This window comes from Oncorhynchus clarkii, chromosome 18, assembly GCF_045791955.1.
Source record: "Oncorhynchus clarkii lewisi isolate Uvic-CL-2024 chromosome 18, UVic_Ocla_1.0, whole genome shotgun sequence".
NCBI lineage: Eukaryota > Metazoa > Chordata > Actinopteri > Salmoniformes > Salmonidae > Oncorhynchus > Oncorhynchus clarkii.
In genome coordinates, this window is record NC_092164.1 from 37,827,374 (window position 1) to 37,851,610 (window position 24,237).

Genomic DNA, 24,237 nt, shown 5'->3' on the forward strand with positions numbered 1-24,237 from the left:
CCAAAGAAGCCAAAAGTACAGTCTGTGCCATAACTATGCCTTCATCTTATTGCAGTGCCAACTCCAATGAGGAACATCCCTCACAGCAGGACATGCCCAATGAACCTCTCTCCCCTTCTGTCTTTCCCCTTTTACCTGCTGTACCTCTATTCTAATTAACAGGTGCTCAAAGTCTTAGGGGGTTGCCCCAGGCAACAGGGTGGGTACGCCATTAGCCCATCTAATGATAGAGGGAGAGAGCGGGATAGAGAGAGGGGAGGTTAGGGATGTGTGAGGTATCTGTTAGTTCACACGCACTGTTTACCGGGACAGAGGTGGGCAATCCGAGTGGTGGGAAGATCTGCTGCAAGGGCTCGCTTACACTGTGTGAGAATGTGTGTGTGTGTGAGAGCGTGAGAGTTTTTCTCTGTGTGTGTGTGTCTCTGGTGGGTGTGTGTGTGCATGCGCACACTCTCCGGCGCGGGCGCAGAGCTGGAAGTGCTGAGACAGACAGCTGGTTTATTTTTGGGTCAGTGACAGTGTGTCAATGGCCGCAGATGCGTCGGAAAGGAAGGCTCTGAGATACCAACAGACCCTGGTCAGTTCTTTCTCCCACGCTCTCTTCCGCTCTCTCTCTCTCTCTCTCTCGCTCTCTCTCTCTCTCTCTCTCTCTCTCACTACCTATCTCCTCTTATCTTTTTCCATTTGCTCTCATATTGCGTTTCGCAGCAGCAGACTATCTCTCTGACTTTATCTCTATCTCTATGACTTTATCTCTATCTCTATGACTTTATCTCTATCTCTATGACTTTAATCTTGCACAATCTCTTGCATGACATATCGGGTCGTCTCTGCTCTTTATGGTCTGTGCATAGGGAGCATGGACACACACACACACGCTGTCTGGTAACGGTGGTCACGGAGATCTCTTAGCAGGTCTGTGACTGTGGCAACAGGTGTCTGTGTGTCCGAGGACCCCACACCTTCAGTCTCCGTCAGGGTCTTGACTCTCTCTCTCTCTCTCTCTCTCTCTCTCTCTCTCTCTCTCTCTCTCTCTTTCTCTCTTTCTCTCTTTCTCGCTTTCTCAGCCACCTGTTCATTATTCCTCTCCACCTTTAATTTCCTTTCATTTATTACCAACAAGCATAATGCATTATTACGTAGAAATAGATTGCTGTTCAACGACCTCCTTGGTATTGTACGGTGGGTGGTAAGTGTCTCTCCATGCTCTCCGATAGACCTGGGAGGAATGTGTTTGTGGGATTTCATCCATGGAGATAAATCTAGGTTTACAGCAGTGTGGTGTGGGAAGGGGGTAACCCGATCGTGCATGTGGAATATATGTGTTAATCTCCGCTCGTCACGTAGTCTAAGATGACCCCGGGGTCCAGAGTGTTCCAAAACATCTGGAGGGACTTAAACCATTAGACTTTCAGTATGTTTTTTTTTTTTTGGGGGGGGGGGGGGGGGGGGGGGGGGGGGATTTGTAAGAAACACCCGCTGGAAATTGGTGTGGCGTATTGTATTTAACAGGGTAGTACTATACCGTGGGCCTTTGGCTAAGGTCATAGGCTGTTAGTCTGTCTGTCCACATGCTGATGGTTGTGTGTGTGTGTTTGTGTGTGTGTGTGTGTGTGCCCACCAGTGTACGCATGTACTGTATGACCTGTGTGTGTTAGTACAGGCCATGTGGACTGTGATAACCGTGTGTTTACACTGTCGCCCGGGGAGCCGGGCTATATTGAGAAGTGTCACTTTTTTTGAGCGGGAGTTTGTTTCTGTTCTCTTTGTCATTGTGCTGTGGAGGATCAAGAAATGAGATCACAAGGGGGCCTCCCGTTCCAATTGAACTAGATGCCATTGCCAGGCACAATAGCGAGTTATGTGGAGAGTTGTTGACAGACGTGCGGAGAATGTGTGTGGTTAATACTCTGTAAGACTGGAGGATATTTTCGAAGACCTTCGTGTGTATTACGTTTGACTTTATAGGACATAAGAGTGGGGACACACGACACTGTCCAACCTTCACCGTCATGTGACCTATTGCTGTAGATGTCATGTGTCTTTAGGACAAACGGACTAGCAGATGGACGGACCTGCATATAGGCAGAGGAAAGCAGACTGGTAGGCAGGCAGACAGCGCAGGTTAGGAAAGTAGATGGGTAGATTCGTATTTGTTACTAATACTATTGCTACTACAGTGGCCTCTTATGTTTGTCTCTTCTGCTGCCATTGGGCTGTCACTTGAGGACATGCAATATTGTGGATACAGTTAAGGGTATTGTCAGGCCCGACGTGCAGTGGAGGGCCCTGCAACCGCGAACCGTGATTTACTCTTAACAGGACCGTTATGAGTTTGATCTATCCAAGCGATCAGTAACAGCCTGACGCTGTTACAGAACACTCCCTCTGGGGCGTCTTCATCTATTCTCATGTTGTTATCTCTGATTTTTATCTACTCTACCATCCACCTCACAGGTGTGTCCAGGGACTGGTCTTCCTTGTGAGAGGTACAAAAAGAGCCGGTATGAGGATTACGAGCAGATGCCTGCGAAATCTGTTTTACAGTGAGTTGATCAAATCTGACACTGGCGTTGTGTCGATTTCTCTCTGTATATTTTGTAATAAACGCGCTCGCTTTCCACTTGACGAACATGCTCAGGTGTCGCGGTCCGCCCACACGAACCAAACTCCCCTTGCAGAAGTCCTTAAGGGCCAGCGGGACGGACAGACAGACGGATAGTGAGAGATCGAGAGGGAGTAAGAGGTGTGCAGCGGTGAACGTTGGGTCCCACCGGTGCTAAATATAACTCCCAGGGTAGAGTTACACCCGGTGAGAAAGGGGGGAGAGAGGGTAAGTGTGTACGAGGTGCATGATGTGTAGAGGCAATAGAGCGCGAGAGGGGCTTGGAGAGGGGAGGAGAAATCTGGAGAAAGAGGGGGATTACACGGACTGCCAGAGGTAGGGAAAGGCAGAGGATGACTGAAATAGACTGATGGAGGGCAGCAACGCGATGGTATGTGATAAAACGGGTAGATCAGGCGCACGGGTATCATTTCAAATTTGAATGGGTTGACTGCTCACAAATGCTGAACGTTTAAATCAACCAGCTTGTTGATAAGGTGTTGATACAGGCACTTTACAAGACTAATCTGACACAATGTATAGGCAAGCAAATTGATGGTGAGGTTAACCATTTTGTAATAATATTACAATGCTTACAAAACCTTTAGCATATGACCTGTTGTGTAGTATATTAGCAGTAAAATAAGTAAGTACTATAGTATATTGTGTAGAATAGCCATATGATAGGCATGCATTACATCCAATGACCAGTTAGTTGATATCATGACTGTCCGGAGTGAAATCTGGTTAGATGCTAGTTAAGCAAATGCCTGGTAAGTGTTTGAATATTTCTGTGTGTTTACTAGACATATATTTGGTGAAGTCTTTAAGATTCCAACTAACATCATAGAAATTTGCCTTCCTGTCCCCGTGGTTTGCCAAGATGTTGTGTTACCAGAGGTATATCCTGAATGTGAGAGACAGCCTCGAGTTTGTGCAGAAACCACGAGGCAAAAGAGAAAGGAGTGGGTCTTTCAGTACGCCTCTCCTCATCACGAATCTGTAGGGGGAGAATTTCCTAAAATTCCCCCAGATTAAAAAATAAAATAAAAACATACAGTATGGAATTCCTTAGAATAAAAACAAATGTTTATATAAAACATTTTTAGACATTTAAAACAATTATCTCCAGTATTTACATTATTATGTTTTGAGTATGGTGTGTAGAGGATTTCCACTCATTTGCAGGCTGGTGTTTCAGCTAACGCCACCTTGCACTATTTGCCAGGGGTGAGTTGGTGGAGAGAGGTTTCCTCTTCCTTGGTATAGTAGAACTAGTGACATAACAAGCCTTTACTGCTGCACTACAGGGGACTGAAAGTATTTCGGACTCCTTTTCCCGGAGGCTAGTATTTCCCAACAGATCCATGACTACAGTTATATGGATTTTGTGGACACGTCTCTTTTAAGCCTGCTACTGATTTGATAACTGTGTTGAATTCAGCCATTCAAATCCAACAGCACACTGTTATAAAACATTCACGGTCAGTAAATCCTGTCCACAGAATCGGCAGACAACAGCTGGCAAAGTGCCCACATGAAAATAAATACTACAGTTTATTATAGAATACTACAGGACTTACTGTACTATACTACACACTGTTGGATCCCTCAATCGTGATGTGCTTACTATATAATTGTGTAGTATACTATAGTAAATGCTACAATATTATCCACAAGAACAAAAAACACTGTAGTAAATACTACAGTAATGTCCGCAAAAACACTACACTTGTTTAACTATAGGAAATTCTACAGTATTTAACTCTGCCCATTCCCCTTCCCCCAGAAGTGAGAAACTTACAGGCCAATTATAGACCATATATTGTGTTCCCTACAGGTTATAGAAAAGAGCAGAAGCTCTGAACTATCCGTTCAGACCCCAGCCCTACATACCTACCTACATGTTATGGAAAATTTGCTCTTTTGATATTTCTCCAGTAGATTTCCTGAAGGAGACTCTACTTCTATGTCAAAGATAATAAAAAATAAACACTATAGTAATGTCTGCAAAATCACTACAGTAAATACTACAGTAACAAAAACACTACAATAAATACTGCAGTATAGTATTGCCAGCAAAAATACTACAGTAAATACTACAGTAACAAAAACACTACAATAAATACTGCAGTATAGTATTGCCAGCAAAAATACTACAGTAAATATTACAATTATTTTACTACAGTATTAATACTAAAGTTAACTGTAAATATGACAGTAAAGTCAGCAAAAACACTACAGTAAATATTAGCGTTTTTACCATATTATAAACTGGGTGATTCGAGCCCTGAATTGGCTGAAAGCCGGGATATATCAGACTGTATACCACAGTAATGAAAAAACATAACTTTTTACTGATCTAATTACATTGGTAACCAGTTTTTAACAGCAATAAGGCACCTCGGGGGTTGGTGGTATATTGGCCATACACCACACCACTTTGTGCCTTATTGCTTCAGTATACTATAGTATTTTTGTTATGTGGGTGTTGATTAAAGAAAATCCCCACATATTCTGTCTGGCTCAATGTACACTGAATAAAAATACAAACATCTTGATTTCATAAGCTGAAATACAAGATTCCCCAAATATTACATTGACACAAAAAGCTTATTGCGCTTCAGTTTGGTGCACAAATTGAATTACATCTCTCTTAGTGAGCATTTCTTCTTTACCCCTTTGCCAAGATAATCCATCCACCTGACAGGTGTGGCATATCAAGAAGCTTGATTAAACAGCATGATCATTACACAGGTGCGGCTTGTATTGGGGACAAAAAAGGCCACTCTAAAATGTGCAGTTTTGTCAGACAACACAATGCCACACAAGTTCTGAGCGAGCATGCAATTGGCATGCTGACTGCAGGATTGTCCACCAGAGCTGTTGCCGGAAAATGTCATGTTCATTTCTGTACTATAAGCAGCCTGGTTTGCTGATGTCAACCTTGTGAACAGAGTGCCCCATGGTGGCAGTGGGGTTATGGTATGGACAGGCATAAGCTACGGACAACAAATACATTTGTACAGAGATATTGTGACAAGATCCTGAGTCCACATTCATCCTCTACCATCACCTCACTTTTTTAAATAAAAAATAAAAAGTATTTGTGACAAACAGAGGCATATCTGTATTCCAAGTCATGTGAAATCCATAGATTAGGACCTAATAAATGTATTTCAGTTGACTGATTTCCTTATATGAACTGGAACTCAGTTAAAATCTTTAAAATGGTTGATTGTTGCATTTATATTTTTGTTCAGTGTGTATAATAGTGCCTATTTTCCTCATCATGTTGGTAACCAGTAAGAGGTTTGTTGGACACTGAGAGCTGATACAGGTATGATACTTATCGTCAATGTATCCCATGGTAAGCCGAGCTGTGACATGTCTGGTCCAATGGAAGTCATGGCGTGTGTGCAGCTCATGTACATGTTGGTGATTTTATTTGGTATACATATCCATGTCTATGACTGACGTACAGTACTCTTTCTAGGACCCAAAGAGACAGACTTGTACATGCACACTAAATTACGAGGTGTTGAAAGGTTATTGAAAGGCAGCCCAAAGCGTAAATGGGGTGCCAGGTAGCCTAGTGGTTAGGTTGCTGGATCAAATCCCCGAGCTGACAAGGTAAAAATCTGTCTTTCTGCCCCTGAGTTAACCCACTGTTCCCCTGGCGCCGGAGACGTAGATGTCGATTAAGGCAGCTCCCCCGCACCTCTCTGATTCAGAGGGGTTGGGTTAAATGTGGAAGACACATTTCAGTTGAAATATTCAGTTGTACAACTGACGAGGTATCCCCCTTTCCCTAAATGCTAGGCCTGACTGATTCCTAGTGTGGTGTTGTTGACTAGAGGTCAATAGTATACAGTATACTTTCGATTTCAACTGTATATCAGAAGGTTTTCAGACTTCCCTCAACAGGTTGTTGGTTTCCCAAAAAAAACGATTGTTTCACAAATTCAATTATGTCTGGTGTATGACGTCAGTATCTACATTATGTGATAAAGATCCGTTTACCACTTGATCAAAATGTTCATTAAACAATACAGGTACAGTTCAAGGTGGACGTTTACATACACCTTCGCCAAATACATTTAAACTCAGTTTTTCACAATTCCTGACATTTAATCAGAGTAAAAATTCCCTGTGTTAGGACAGTTAGGATCACCACTTTCTTTTAAGAATGTGAAATGTCAGAATAATAGTAGAGAGGATGATTTATTTCAGCATTTATTTCTTTCATCACATTCCCAGTGGGTCAGAAGTTTACATACACTCAATTAGTATTTGGTAGCATTGCCTTTAAATTGTTTAACTTGGGTCAAAGGTTTCGGGTAGCCTTCCACAAGCTTCCCACAAGTTGGGTGAATTTTGGAGCATTTCTCCTGTAACTGAGTCAGGCTTGTAGGCCTCCTTGCTCGCACACGCTTTTTCAGTTCTGCCCACAAATGTTCTATGGGTTTGAGGTCAGGTCTTTGTGATGGCCACTCCAATACCTTGACTTTGTTGTCCTTAAGCCATTTTGCCACAACTTTGGAAGTATGCTTGGGGTCATTGTCCATTTGGAAGACTCATTTGCGACCAAGCTTTAACTTCCTGACTGATGTCTTGAGATGTTGCTTCAATATATCCACATTATTTTACTTCCTCATTATGCCATTTATTTTGTGAAGTGCACCAGTCCCTCTTGCAGCAAAGCACCCCCACAACATGATACTGCCACCCCTGTGCTTCACGGTTGGGATGGTGTTCTTTGGCTTGCAAGCCTCACACGTCATTTTATCTCTAAAATGTCTTGCACAACTAACTTAACTTGTTTTTATCACTTTAAACATGTATTTTGAGATCCACCCCTGTAAACGAAATTTGCCTGACGCTTGGCAGCGCGAGCGGAGAAGGAGAGTCTAATTTCATACAAGCGCATTTTCGTCCACGTTCCCTCTCCTCGATTAGTTTTTGACCTTTTATCAAACAGAGGAGAGAAAGGATGGAGGAGAGAGGACGCAGAGGTTGAGCAAATCCAGTTGAGAAAAGGCCATAGTATGGATTTGCAATGTAGGCCTTCACTTTAGCGTGCAGCAGGTATAAGAATAGCTTTAACACTTAGTGTCACGGTAATAAGCAAACATGAATCATAAAAGAATTAGTGTTTTACATGGAAGCCCACATTAACTATACAGTATTATGACATTATTCAGGTCTCTAACTTCATTATGCTATTCCATCATTATGTACATAGACAAAGGTTTGTCTGTTTAAATGGGTTTGAAGACCATTGAACTGTTCATGTGGAAAAGATTGGAGTGGAGAACATAATTCCTTACAAGACGGTCTGCCATTTGGATTGTGTTTTTATCATAGTAATTAGTAGACTTAATTGACCGTTTTATGCAAGTAATTCGAATATGTCGTCTTCCATTTGGAATTGGAATGGAATGTTTGCCACCGCTCCAGTTTGATAGTGAAATGTGTCGATCATGATTTACAAAGTGTGTGAAATACTTACCCACAACCAACTGCTAGTCTTGTCTGATAGAGGATCACATACCTTGGCTCTTGGCTTGATCTTTGGTTGGTATAGTAGCTTACCAGCCTCATGCTCACCCCCCACCCCCGTAAGAAATTCATGTAATAGAATGTATCTTTGAGTGATAGCTATGTCTTGTAATTACAAAATGATGAAAGCCAAGTAATGTCGTATTAGATTTACTAGATAACAGGACATTATTTTAGTGTGCGTTTCTGAAAGTATGTCCGTGTCTCTATGCGTGCGTCTGCATGTCTGTGTGGGAGAGCTGCAGGCTGGAGTTACCTCTTTACCACATGTCTGGATGCTGTCCAGCTGTAATTCATCCAAATGTAGACACATGCTTCCGGCTCAGTGAGATTTTAAGGTCAACATTTTGAGGTGTTTTTGTCTTTCTGTATTCCCCCCCCCCCCCCCGCATTATTTACAAATGATCTGAAACACAACCAAACAGAAAATGCATCCAAGTTCGTAGAGTCACAAGCTTGATGTAATCATTGCGTGCTAGGAATATGGGACCAAATACTACACTTTTGACCACTGTAATATACACTGAGCATACCAACTATTAGGAACACCTTCCTAATATTGAGATGCAACCCTCCCGCCCGAGCACTTTAACCAAAGTTCTGGAGTATAGAGCCAAAACAATAAAACATTTGTCACTGTCCCAATGCATTTGGAGCTCACTGTACATTATGACAATTCTCCCACAATCTGAAACAATCAATATACACTACCGTTCAAAAGTTTGGGATCACTTAGAAATGTTTTTGAAAGAAAAATGCTTTTTTTTTGTCCAATAACATCAAATTGATCAGAAATAGTGTCGATATTGCTAATGTTGTAAATGACTATTGTAGCTGGAAATGGCAGATTATTTGTGGAATATCCTCATAGGCGTACATAGGCCCATTATCAGCAACCATCACTCCTGTGTTCCAATGGCACGTTGTGTTAGCTAATCCAAGTTTATCATTTTAAAAGGCTAATTGATCATTAGAAAACCCTTTTGCAATTATGTTAGCACAGCTGAAAACTGTTGTCCTGATTTAAATTAGCAATACAACTGGCCTTCTTTAGACTAGTTGATTATCTGGAGCATCAGCATTTGTGGGTTCGATTACAGGCTCAAAATAGCCAGAAACAAAGACCTTTCTTCTGAAACTCGTTAGTCTATTCTTGTTCTGAGAAGTGACGGCTGTTCCATGCGAGAAATTGCCAAGAAACTGAAGATCTCATACAACGCTGTGTACTACTCCCATTACAGAACAGCGCAAACTGGCTCTAACCAGAATAGAAAGAGGAGTGGGTGGCCCCTGTGCACAACTGACCAAGAGGACAAGAACATTAGAGTGTCTAGTTTGCGAAACAAGTCCTCAACTGGCAGTTTCATTAAATAGTACCCACAAAACACCAGTCTCAATGTCAACTGTGAAGAAGCGACTCCGGGATGCTGGCCTTCTAGGAAGAGTTGCAAAGAAAAAGCCATATCTCAAACTGGCCAATAAAAATTAAATAATAAGATGGGCAAAACAACAGACACTGGACAGAGGAACTCTGCCTGTAAGACCAAAATCCTGGAGTCGCCTCTTCACTGTTGACGTTGAGACTGGTGTTTTGCGGGTACTATTTAATGAAGCTGCCAGTTGAAGACTTGTTTCTCAAGCTAGACACACTAATGTACTTGTCCTCTTAACTAAACTTGGATTAGTTAGCACAACGTGCCATTGGAACGCAAGAGTGATGGTTGCTGATAATGGGCCTCTGGATGACTATGTAGATATACCATTACAAATCTGCCATTTCCAGCTACCATAGTCATTTACAACCTTAACAATGTCTACACTGTATTTCCGATCAATTTGATAGTTTAATGGACAAAAAATTAGCTTTTCTTTCAAAAACAAGGACATTTCTAAGTGACCCCAAACTTTTGAATGTATGTATGTATGTATGTATATTGCTTTTACATTCTTCTATGATAGATGAATGTTCCCTTAACATAAGTTTCTTATTTTCATATGTAAACATATATGAACTGTTACATGTAGATATACTGTATGTATAATAATAGAATATACTGCATGATGTATGATACACATTCGGTGTGAAAATAAAATATCTTAAACTATTCTTATTTTCCTAAAATAACATTTTTGCACTCAAACCTTACCTGAACTACATTTTCAGCAGGTCGTCATTGTCTTTTGCTCATGAACATATGGGTAATGTAGTCTCTCTTCCGCCTGTCACTTTCAGCTGTATGGGCAATACAGCGAGCACCCGGGTGGGTCTGGCCGCCGGAGAGAGGCCACCCGACTGCTAACAGAGAGACAATGGAAGAAACACGACCACCATCACCATGGTCACCATCCGCAGCATCGCCATGGCCACCATCACCACAGCCACCACCATGGCCACCCCCACAGTCACACACATGGACACGGGCACCACAGCAGGCACAGGGGTCGGCATCACTCGGATGAGGCAGGACAAGCACATATGGCTACAGAGCAAGGCAACCCTTTGTCTATAAAGAAACGCCGCTCCTACTCAAAGTGCAGAGGTGAGGAGTCCATGCTCCGTAAAGTCTGTGGTGGTTAATTTCTTTACTATCAAATGAGGAGAGACAAACTTATCACACAAGTCAGTCATACTTGAACTAAATCTTTATTCACTTATTAATATGGGAGCAGGTCAATACAACACACACACATAAAGTGAATCGATTGAGTGCTGTACGATATTGATGTCTGGTGAAAGAATCACCCTCAGATGATTCGTTGAGAGCCCCGAGACAAAGGTACAAATGTATTTTATATCCAAGATACACCCCTTTCAGCCTACATCACAAACAACAGATGTATGGAATGGGTCATTAGGTTAAGATTTGTATGAAAGATACTTATAATTCACAGCAGACGTTATCTGCTGTAAAAACAGTTATCAAGGTCTGGCCCTGGGGTCATCTCTCCCTGGTATCCATTAGAACAAAAACATTAACTCATGCTCTGGAATGCGCTAACACCCAAAGGCATCGTAAATCTTCCAGAGGCCCATCCTCAGTAGAACACACACAGATGAGCGTTCTAACAACATCTTATTCTGTTGCATAAAACAACCATTTGATGCAATAAACATATTATTTTGCTTTCACAAGTCGCTGGTGTTAAATGAACTCGAACAGTGTTAAAATGAATCATGTCTGTCATGTTGTTTGCTCAGACTGTGTAGCGCGGGTACAGAGGTTCCTGGTCACCAAGCTGGGAGAGGACTGGATCTTCCTGGTGCTGCTGGGCGTCTCAATGGCACTGGTCAGCTGGACCATGGACTACACCAGCGCCAAGAGTCTACAATGTACTACAATACTTACAATGCAACACATACTGAACAATCTTGTTTTAATGATGACGCAATATGTTTTTATAATGCTTGCGTTTGAGCCACTGAACCATACAGTTGCATGAATGCTTTTACACCATAAATAATGATCTAGACTAGACACCTGGTTTGCTCATTGTCGGAGGGTTAGGGTGAGGGGTTATCGAAAAGTGTTGCAGAATGGTTCCGTGGTAACCTGATATGCAAAATTCATCTTGCAAAACAAACATTACAAAACAGTATACTTGAAATTATGGTTACAGTCATTACCCATATTAGGGAGTTTAGTGAAGTTTGTATGATGGAGTCCCTCCAGGCTCTGTTCTTGCACCGCTACTGTTCTAATTTTATATGCTACCTCTCAGTGATGTTATTCATAAACAGAGTCCATTTTCACTGATATGTGGACGACACATCTGTACACTGTAAAAAAATATTTGTCGATTCAACATACATTTGTTACCATGCTTCTTTAAAATTCCATGTCAAGTCCAGTCCAGATTTTGTGTAGAGTTGAAGTTTTTCTTCAACCTAGTAAAGTTAGTGGAACTGACAAATGTGAATTTAATAACTTGTTGAATGAACTTCATACATTTAGTCAAATTAACTGATTTAAAAAAAAAGTTGTGCTAACGAAGCTACTAAAGTTGTTTTGACAAATTCCCTAAGTCTAGAGGGCAAGTATTTGCTAGTCAGAAAAGTGAAACAAAGTTTTTTTTGACTTACCAAAGTTTGTTTCCCTGGCTGCCTTAAAATCTTAAGTTGTGTCAACTTCCAGTTGAAACAACTACTTTGAAAATGACCCATTTCAGAACTGACTAAGTCTTTGAAATGATATAATATATATTTCAGTGGGGAACATTATGCTCCCATCTGTCTCTTGCTTTTTCGGCAGTGTCGAAACTGACGGTACACTCAACCAACCAACAGATCACTTTACCCACAATGGCATTCTCAGTAAAAGTAGGCAGGTTTCCATTGACCCAGGTTTATTCGAGAAAAGCAATGTCGCAAAAAAAGATAGTTGCAAAATGTGTAATGGAAACGGCAGATATAGGAGAAACTTTACTTTTTCGAACTGTCTTTATTGCGACAAATGATGATGGAAACTGTGTTTTCTAATTAAATAATGATAAACTAATAATTTTGATGGTACATGGGGCGCGTGATGTCACCACATAACTCTAAAGCTCCACATCACAGTTAATTCTAAATACCTACTGCTTGCAAAATCTATTTTTTTCAACTATAAAAATAATGTTTCTTTGCAGGACAAGGATTGTTCTGACTTTCAAGAGTGCCTGAATTGCTTCAACTTGCTTTTCTGGTTGGCTGGCGAGTTTCACCATCCAATTGTTTTAGATCTACAGGAGTGTAGTTTTCACCATGGGACAGACCGTGGCGATACGTTGGCACATGAGAATTATTTGAATATGGCAAATATTAGTCAATTATACACCGGGTGGGTCTAATCCTGAATGCTGATTGCTTAAAACCGCATTCCAGCTGGTGTCAATTCCACAAGTTACCACCGGCTAAATATATGAAGTTAAAATGACTATATACTCTGTTCCATCTGACTGCCCAATCCACTGTCTCATCAGCCCAGCCAGGCAATTTATAAACTTGATCTCCACTATAAAAAGCATCTTCACATTAACTCAGATTTCTTTTAGACTAACATTTAGTTTTCGTCAGCGGAGATTTGTATAAACCTTGCTGTCTGTCTCTCCGACATTTGCAACATTGTTTCAATATTCAAATTCAATCTCCAGCTCTATAGTAATGACCGTGTCGGGAGTTGGGACGATACAGAAAGACCGGCAGGTAGGGTTTCTCAGCCAGTCGAAAATCATGAATCAGCTTGCATCATTTTTATGGATATTATACAAAGAAATGTAAAATTGAAAAAAAATATCAAACAAAACGAAGTGCAGGTAGTTTGCAGTCTTTCCAGCTTCAGCTTGAAGTGATTGTGTTAGCTGTGCTGTTTCCTCTGTTGCCTGTACTGTCTGACATGACTGTACGTTAGCCATAGTTAGTTGACATGGCTAGCTAGTAAGCTATTTTCTTTCTAAAATGTCGACAAAAAAATCACTGGGCAAGTTAATGGAAACAAAACTACTGACAGAAACGTTTTTCTTGTTTTCTTTTTACATGAGGTTGTTTATCTACCTACGTTGAATGCACTAACTGATAAATGCTAAATGTCCAAATGTAAATACACAACGCACGGATGCAAAACATGCTGGATATTATACTAATGAGCCTCCCCTCCCCCAAAAAATATATAAATCATCTGAACTTGACATGTTCAGTCAACACTACTGTTATGTTGCTTCTGTTGATTTGACTTCATGGTTGTGAATTTGATTTAATACTGTTTTGAAATGTAAGGGGAAAAAAATGTGTCAACCCAACACATTATTCAAATGTAGTTTTCTTGGCTAGACAAAACAAGTCATTTTGACTGAATCTCAAGATCTTTTTTTCACGGTGTCCATTTCAATGAAACATAGTGATGCTCAACAAGTCAGTGCCCCTCTTATAGAATAACACTAATGCCAAGAGAAACGTCTACAAGTGGAAACAGACATCTGTCAGTCCAGATGGATTGACAGTTGACCCTCGCAAACCCCATTTTACAGTTTTTTTCTTTGTAACTGTCTGTGTCAGTGTCTGCCCTGTCACAACCAACTTCCCTTTCTCCTCTCTTCTCACCTCCATTACCTCATCCTCCACCCTCTTCCCTGATCTTCACCCCGTGTTCTGTCTCCCCCCTCATTTCCTTCCTCCCTCTTGCACTTCCCCCCCCCCCCCCCCCTGTGTTTTTCTCATCTTCTCCAATACCTTCCTGCTTTTTCTCACATTCCTTCTCATGCCTCACTTTCACCCCCCTCCTCAATCCTCCTCTCCCATCCCTCTGTCCCTCCCTCTGTCCTCATGTCAGTGTACAAGTGGATTCACTGGGAGCTGAGGGGTAATGTCCTGCTCCAGTACCTGGCCTGGGTCAGCTATCCTATGGTGCTCATCATGTTCGCCTCCTCCTTCTGCCACCTGGTTGCCCCACAAGCCATCGGTGTGTACACGCTCAATGCTTACTGCTTACTTTCCCCACCACCCGCCACCCCTAATGACCTGTTACCCGCAATCGGTTATCCATTGATTTTTCTCCCCTCTCTGCTTGTGTACCTACCTAGCCCTGGCCTGACACACGGATGTCCTCACTATATATCTAGAGTTATGACCCTTTTATTGTTGTCGAGTCAAATGTATATATATTTTTTTTCCTGTAAAACAGCGATTTTGTAATTATTTTTCTTCCCCGACCTCTTTTCACCTCACCACCCTGTTTGTCTTTGTTTCTCTCTGTGTCGCTCTCTGTCTGTGTGTCTCTCTCTCTCTCTCTTTTCAACTCACCGCCCTGTTTGTCTTTCTATTTCTCTGTGTCTCACGCTCTCTCTTTCTGTGTCTCCATGTGTCTCTCGCTCTCTCTTTCTGTGTCTCCCTGTGTCTCACGCTCTCTCTTTCTGTGTCTCCCTGTGTCTCTCGCTCTCTCTTTCTGTGTCTCCCTGTGTCTCTCGCTCTCTCTTTCTGTGTCTCCCTGTGTCTCACGCTCTCTCTTTCTGTGTCTCCCTGTGTCTCACGCTCTCTCTTTCTGTGTCTCACGCTCTCTCATTCTGTCTTCTTGTGTCTCTCGCTCTCTCTGTGTCTCTCTGTGTCTCACGCTCTCTCTGTCTGTCTCTCTCTGTGTGTCTTTCTCTTTCAGGCTCTGGTATTCCTGAGCTGAAGACCATTCTCAGAGGCGTAGTGCTGAAGGAGTATCTGACTCTCAAGGCTTTTATTGCCAAGGTCATTGGTCTGACTGCAGGTCTGGGCAGTGGGATGCCAGTGGGGAAAGAGGTGTGTTACACACACTCACATCTGATTCCCTGATTACAGCTGTCTAAAAAGCCACTAAAAGTTTCCTTGTTTCTGACCCCTTTCTATTTGTCCTTCATATTGCTTCCCAAGGGCCCATTTGTTCATATAGCCAGCATCTGTGCTGCTGTGCTGAGCAAGTGTATGATGTTCTTCTCAGGAGTCAATCAGGTAAGCAGTTACTTGACCAGCATTGAGAATAAGGAGGACATTACAGTTTTGTCGGATCACTTCGCATTATACTTTTAGGCGTTTTTCATTGACTCTTTCTTTTCCTCCCTCTGTTCCTTACTGGTATGGGATCCTCTTATCCCCTTTCTCTCTCTCTCTCTCTCTCTCTCTCTCTCTCTCTCTCTCTCTCTCTCTCTTGCTCGCTCGCTCTCTCTCTCTGTGTGTGTGTGTGTGTCAGTAGAGCCCATACTGCTACACAGACATCCTCACAGTTGGCTGTGCAGTTGGGGTGGGCTGTTGTTTCGGTACCCCTCTTGGAGGTACAACACTATATTCCTTTTCTTTCTCTCAATTCACCTTCCATTCATCTAGTATAAAGCAAGCTACAAAATCAGCTGAAACAATTGTCATATGTCTGACAATCAATATGGGCATGGTGCTGAAATATCCTTAAAAAAAAATGGATTTGTGACGGGTCTCATAGCAAGCCTTCAGTGTATAGTAAATATGCAATCTAGACTTTGACTGCATGCCACACTTTGTAATATCACATCTGAATGATATTTTACCAGTCTTTCTTTGATCCTGCCGTTCCCCCAGGGGTGCTGTTCAGTATAGAGGTGACGTCCACTTACTTTGCTGTGAGGAACTACTGGAGAGGATATTTTGCCGCCACCTTCAGTGCCTTTATATTCAGAGTGCTCTCTGTGTTCAACAAAGACGCAGGTGGGTCAATGCACTATGACATCAGTACGGGATGCACGCTTTTTGGTCAACACATAAACCCTTTGTGACGGCTGTCGACAGACATGTTTGGCTCGAGGGAACCCTTTCCCGTAGAACCGTATCTGTGAAATGATATAGGCCAATTCCGGTATGATAATGAAAGCAGAGATTCTGCTAGGTGTTGCCTTCTGGTTTCCTCTATGTTGTATAGTATGCATGTATACATTCTAACACTCGATCTCCCTCTTCCCCTGTCTTTTTGTCCACCACAGTCACCATCACTGCTCTCTTCCGCACCAAGTTCCGCATGGATTTCCCCTTTGACCTCCAGGAGCTGCCAGCGTTTGCCATCATCGGGTGAGAGAAAGGGTCGAGAGGGGGCCCCAGGAGCGTGGTGAGGGCACGGTGACCGCACTGTGTGTAGTTCTTTGTCACAACCCAACATGAATGCGTAATCTCAGTCTATGTGCCACGAATCTCTTATATTGGTAGTTATCACAAGAACGGAGATGCTGTGAATGGTTTTTGCTTTCTGGTGCGCTTGCTTCAGCTTCCTAGACTACAGAGCTGGAAATAAATATATTATAGGCTAGATCAACACCAACTAAATGAACAGCTGAAGCAAGCGCATATACACTGAGTGTACAAAACATTAAGAGCACCTGCTCTTTCCATGACGTAGACTGACCAGGTGAATTCAGGTGAAAGCTATGATCCCCTGTTGAGGTCACCTGTTAAGTTCACTTCAATCAGTGTTGATAAAGGGGAGGAGACAGGTTAAAGAATGATTTTTTTAAAGCCTTGAGACAATTGTGTATGAGTGTCATTCAGAGGGTAAATGAAACCGCAACTCTGCTGGGTTTTTAACGCTCAACAGTTTCCCGTGTGTATCAAGAACGGTCCACCACCCAAAGGACATCCGGCCAACTTGACACAACTGTGGGACGCTTTGGAGTCAACATGGGCCAGCATCCCTGTGGAACGCTTTTGACACCTTGTAGAGTCCATTCCCCAATGAATTTAGGCTATTTTGAGGGCAAAAAAGGGTGAGGGGTGTGCAATTAAATATCAGAAAGGTGTTCTTAATGTTTTGTGCACTCTGTGTATATTCTTTAGAAAATGTACCTTTTTTTGTTCTTATTTGGACCTTGAGAGTGAGTGAGGTAAAGGTCCTGGTGGTTGTCTCTTCAGGATCTCCTGCGGGTTCCTGGGGGCCTTCTTCGTCTGGCTGAACCGCCAGGTGGTGCTGTTCATGAGGAAACCCAACGCCATGACACGCTTCCTCACCAGACAGTGAGTTACAGGGATTGGGGAGGTATTTTGATGAGACACTTGAGAAAAATGCACAGCTGAATTGGAGAGGATCAGGCTAGGGACATAGATGGGAATACAAATCGAATTCATTGTCCTCCTCCAAATAAATGATTGTTGCTGACTGGTAGATTTTACAAAAACAGACAGAGAATCAAACCATCACCCAGACATTGACCGATCCGTCTATAAGCAATCTGTGGTCCCTGAAAAATCAATTAGTTACACACACTCGCTCTAATACAAATGAATGATTTAACAGCAAACAGTGCAGCTGCTTTTGTCAGAGCTGCACATATTTACACTGTAGATTATGGACGGGAACACTGAAATTAGACCAACAGAGAGCAGGACGGGGTAATTATATTGTCAGCTTTGAAAGTGTTAAATTGGTGCTTGTTCTTAGGCCTGTCCTACAGGGAGACATAGGGGGGTTATCTTCTAGGAGGAGAAGCAGGACATTTTTGAAGAGGGTATTGTGGCATAGGGTGCAGTTATTTTGAAAAGGTTATACTGAAAAGTATAAAAAAATAATAAAAGTATCAGAAAGTATTCACACTCTTTTGTTGTGTTACAAAGTGGGATTAAAATTAATTTGTCATTTTTTTGTCAATGATCTACACAAAATACTCTGTCAAATTGGAAGAACATATATATATATATATATATATATATATATATATATATATTTAAAGTTTTTGGGGAGAATAAAACACTAACATATTTTGATTAGATAAGTATACATTCCCCTGAGTCAATACATGTGAGAATCACCTTTGGCAGCGATTACAGCTGAGACTCTTTCTGGGTAAATCTGTAAGAACTTTGCACACCTGGATTGTACAATATTTGCCCATTATTCCTCAAGCTCTGTCAAGTTGTTTGTTAATTATTGCTAGACAGCAATTTTCAAGTCTTGCCATAGATTTAAGGCGATTAAAGTCTAAACTGTAAATAGGCCACATAGGAACATTCAATGTCGTCTTGGTAAGTATTTGTCCTGCTCTGTGTTCAGGCTGGAAAGCAGTCTGAACCAGGTTTTCCTTTAGGACTTTGCCTGTGCTTAGCTCTAGTCCTTTTCTTTTTATCCTAAAAAAGTATGTTGCCGATGACAAGCATACCCATAACATGATGCAGTCAACACCATGCTTGAAAATATGAAGTGGTACTCAGTGATGTGTTGTGTTGGATTTGCCCCAAACATAATGCTTTGTATTCAGAATAAAAGTTCATTTCTTCACCACATTTTTTGCAGTATTACTTTAGTGCCTTATTGCAAACAGGATGTACTGTATGTTCTGGAATATTTTTTATTCTGGACAGGCTTCCTTCTTTTCACTTTGTCATTTAGGTTAGTATTGTGGAGTAACTAAAATGTCGTTGATCCATCCTCAGTTTTCTCCTATCACAACCATCTAACTCTGTAACTGGTTTAAAATCACCATTGGCCTCATGGGGAAATCTCTGAGCGGTTTCCTTCCTACCCGTCAACTGAGTTAGGAAGGACGACTGTATCTTTGTAGTCATTCCAAAGTGAGATTAATAACTTCAACATGCTCAAAGGGATATTCAATATCTGACTTGTTAAAAACATTTTTACTCCTGAAGATATTTAGGCTTGCCATAACAAAGTGGTTGAATACTTATTGACTCAAGACATTTCAGCTTTTAATTTTTTATTCATTTGTAAACATTTCTCAAAACATCATTTGTAGATCAGTGACAATCTAAATGTAATCCATTTTAAATTCAGGCTGTAACACAATGAAATGTGGAAAAAGGCAAGGTGTTAGTACTTTCTGAAGGCCTTGTATATCCTATTTAGCAGATAATTTTATCCAAAACGATTTACAGTCACGCGTGCATACAGTTTACATACGGATGGTCCCGGAAATCAAATCCACTATCCTGGCGTTGCAGGCGCCCTCTACCAACTGAGCTACAAAGAACCACAGGGATATAGGGTTGTAACGCAGAGTTGAAAGTAGAAAGCGAATGGCTGTTTTTAATCCTTATTCTCTCACCAGCCGACTGATTTTCCCCGGTGTTGTGACCTTAGTGATAGCCACCTTGACCTTCCCCCCTGGATTTGGACAGTTCATGGCTGGAGAGGTCAGATTTCAAATCCAATTTTGTTTGCCCATTTATTGTTGTTGTCTGTCACTATGTTAAAATGACTATACTCTGTAGAAGACCCTGTTTATCGGGACTTGAAAACACTTCTGTAACACTTTATAACACTTTCATGAATAAGCATAAATTATTATAAAGTGTTACAAACATTGTTATGCTTGGCTAAAATGCGACTTATCTACTATTCTCAATCGTGAAAAATGTAACTGCAGAGACACATTCATAGGATCATCTAAAGAGTACGACTATTTACCAAAATGTGTGGATTGTTAGCTCTCCGCGTAGTTTCAACCCAAAACATCTAAGTGGTGACTTTGAATCTACGTTAAACTCATTGGATTTGAATACAGTCATCAACGTAAGTGCGTTTTTAGTTCTTTTTTATTGAACCAAAATCCAATCACATGGTGTCATTTTCTCACATTGAATTCAAGTTAGTTGACAACTCAACCAGGTGTAAATCGAAGCTAGACGTTGCCCTGACATCTGTGCCTAGTGGGCTGGCTGCCAGTACCAGTATGTTTCTGCTCTCATGAGAATTCCACTAGGAGTTGGCACCCAGGCTAACACTGGACTGGGTAGAATCTAGATGTTCAATATTAGCTAGATATTCATTGAAGAGGCCTCTTTGCCCAGCTATGTAGAAATAGCCCAGGTTAACCATGTGTTTTGAGACCCCTTTAAAATAGCCTCCTTAGTTAGTGCCGAATGAGGTGTGTTTTTAAATCAGCCAGAAACACCTGTGTGTGGGGTGACGTCTTCACCCTCAAGCTACAATGTTTAACACCTTTTTAAGATCTGACTTGTGCCCCCGTTTCTATGGTGCTAAAATGCAGAGGTATTTCTGAAACCGACCATTCTGCTCACAGTACAGTATTGGCATTTATTTCAAAACCTCTGTTTTGGCAATATATTGAATAGGCCTATGGGTTGACATATGTGATGCACACAAAACAATCTTCATCTGCAGTATTTTGAACAAGTTCTGACTACAGTACAGTTGGGTTTTGTAAAAATATCACTCTATATATTTTAAACTATCCGTTACACGGTTTAAAACAATTTAACCACCAACTCTTTTAACACCGACACTTTTTAACAAAATGTTTCATTAAAACATTTTAACAGTACTTGCCATTACTTTTCCCTCATCCTTCCCCTTCTTTCATGCCACATTACAGCTGATGCCCAGAGAATGCATCAACTCACTGTTCGACAACTTCACCTGGACTAAAATCTGGGGCTCCCCCCTCCCCCCGGCCTGGGGCGCTCCTCTGCCTGGCTGCACCCCGACGTCAGCGTCTTCGTAATCCTCCTCCTCTTCTTCGTCATGAAGGTACCCTTCCTCATTCCCCTGCTCCGTTTGTTTTTTCTTCTCCTCCACCCCGTAGTGTTTCTCAGGATAGTCACACATTGCACATAGCGTCACTCTAACAATGACAGACTCCTGGTTGAGTCACTCATCTCAGTAGAATAAGAATCTCCTACAGAGAAGAACCCTGTAGTGGAGATGTAATCCTCAACACACCATCAGTATCACACTTGACATAGTTGCCTAGAGATTTCCACTGTGTGTACTGGAGGATAAGAGTGCAATACTGTGAGTGTTAGCGTCAGTATGTTTAGCGTTTCCCATTGAGAATAAATAGATTTGTATCTGGTCGCAGTGGTATTGTTGGATTGGAGAACTGTCATGGAATAGAGCGGTCGGGAATGTAGTCTGTTATGTGAAAAATACCTTTCAAGGCAAATCATTCGTCTACACTATGGTGGAAGTACTAAGATGCGTTAATTCTGCTCAGTTAGTAATTTAATTCCACCCATGTCTCAGTTTTGGATGTCTGCTGTTTCGACGACGATGCCCATCCCTTCTGGAGCCTTCATGCCCGTCTTCATACTCGGTAAACAGAAGCGCAACGTTATGCCATTAGTCTAAACATGAACACAAATTCCATATCAGTTTTAAATATTTTGTCTCATGGAAATTGACATTATCGTTCGGTAGTGAAATAATCTGATCGAGCGATCCAATGTAGGCCTACAGTATATGACTATGGTATAAAGCATCATGGATAATCATGAAGTAGAGCATTCTGGGTAGTTTTTAAATCAGTGTACCTTCAAGGATGAGATGTCATATATAAAGAGTGGAAAATCATTAGTGAGCCACAGAGATGGATGAGTGCTTAGAAGAAGGTCAAATTAACATTGAGTGGTCGCAGGAGGGGGGATAAATGTCTGATAGCCAACATAATAGCAACGTAAACATGACATTCCACCTCCCATATCCACCATCATCTCTTTCTCCCCAGGAGCCTCTTTCGGCCGACTGGTAGGGGAGATCATGGCTACCCTCTTCCCCCACGGGATTCTGTTTGATGGAATCTTGTACCGCATCATCCCAGGAGGGTACGCTGTCATTGGTCAGTCTCCCTTTCCACCTCCTCCTCTCCCTCTCTCTGTCAGTTCCTGCCCGTCATCCGCCTTTGGTGTGATAGTGAAATGTCACTGTCTGTTCTCTCTCTCCTGTCCTCCGCTGTCTCGGTGGCCCATAAACCTATACGCTACCATTAATCTCCTTCATCTTCCCTCTCTCGTCCTACACATCCCCCTCCTCCCCTCTTTACCGGCGCCCCTTTAATTCCATCCCCTTTTCCCTTTCTTCCTTCGCTATTCCCACGTGCCGTTCTGTACATCAATCATCCCCCTGCTTTTCAGCCCTGAGTCCCTGATGTTTCTCCTCCTCTTCCCTTGTTCTTTACCCCATGCCTCGTCTTTTCTTTCCCTCCTGCCATCCCTCCTATACTTGTCCCTCGACTGTGAGTGCTGTGTTGCCTCTTCCCATTAATCACTCCCATTGTTTTCCCATCCACCCATCACCCCCCCTTTTCATATCTCCCTCTCCTGTGGATCATCCAGCTACACATCCCTTCCACCTGAAAATGATTTATTTCTCCCCTTTATTCTTTCTTTCTCTCCCTCCCCATCCCTCTCTCCCTTCCTCTGTCTTCCATTTCTCCCTGCCTCCCCTCTTTCCTTGCTCTTCTCCCTCCTCTCTCCCAGGAGCGGCTGCACTGACCGGGGCGGTGACCCACACGGTGTCCACGGCGGTGATCTGCTTCGAGCTGACGGGCCAGATCTCCCACATCCTGCCCATGATGGTGGCGGTGATCCTGGCCAACATGGTGGCCCAGGGCTTGCAGCCCTCGCTCTATGACTCAATCATCCAGATCAAGAAACTGCCTTACCTCCCTGAGCTGGGCTTTGGACACATCAGGTGTGCAGAGAGAAGCTGCAACCGAGGTGACATGTTGGCTCTGAGGGACCCAGTTGCATTGAGGGTCCCATGCGAAAACAATGAGTTGTTTGTGTCAATATGGCCTCCTCCACATGCTTGATTCTTCAACATAGACACACCTGAAGTACACAAGTGTTGAGCATGAATGAATGATTGGCATTTCCTTCTGACTTACAGCCAGTATAACATCTTTGTGGAGGACATCATGGTTAGGAAAGTGAAGTTTCTCTCGTTACAATCCACCTACAGGGAGTTGATATATCTCCTGGACTCCATTTCTCTCAAAACAATACCACTAGTGGATTCAACAGGTAAAATGAATGCGTTTTTCGTGAACGTGAGGATACATTTCAATGTCTTCGATTCATTTCTTGAGTGGTTCATCATGTGACTCTCTCTTCCCCGTAGATTCTATGATCTTATTGGGCTCCATCGACCGCTCAGAGCTCCACGCTCTCTGTGATTGGTGGCTCTCTGCAGAGAGGCGGATCTTCAGGCAGGAACAGTGTTTACAGGAACAGAACCAGTATGCCAAAGACAGCTGGGAATCCTTTGCCTTTGTGGATGAAGACGACGAGGAGAGTGAAGATAAGGTTTGTCAGACAGAGAGGGTAAATGTTCATAAGGAATCAAAAACACTCTTAGAAAGTCTATCAAATCAAAGTTTATTGGTTGTGCACCCATATTTGCAGATGTTATCGCAGGTGCAGCAAAATAGGGTTCTGAAAGGGTTCTTCTACAGGGACTAGGTTCTACATGGGTCTACATGCAACTTTTTTTCATCCAAGAAGGTTCTTCGGAGGGTTCTAAAATTATTCTTTGTTTGGTGACAAAGTTCTACCCGGAACCAGAAAGTGTTCTTCTATAGGGGAAAGCTGGAATGCACTTACTGAAGCGTTATGTGGCAAGGAACTTATTGTATTATGTCATTATTCAAGCTGTGAATGTGATGAATTACTGTTTTGTTCAATTTCCCAGAGCACCCCAGTTCAGGAAGAACGAAATGGCCCCCTGCCGTCCCCTAAACCGCAGGAGCCCTCGTCCAATCACACAGCTCCTGGTGAGTTGAACCATCTCTCTGGAACAATACTTCTATGGGTGCCTGGCAACAGTCCCCTATTATTATTCAGCTTATTGCATATTCATATTACTATA

General features: G+C 42.2%; 1 pseudogene; it reads left to right on the forward strand.

The window, feature by feature from the left end:
- Nucleotides 1–517: 517 nt before the first annotated feature.
- LOC139373432 (chloride channel protein 1-like) overlaps nt 518–24,237 on the forward strand; it is a 29,185-nt pseudogene continuing 5,465 nt past the window's right edge.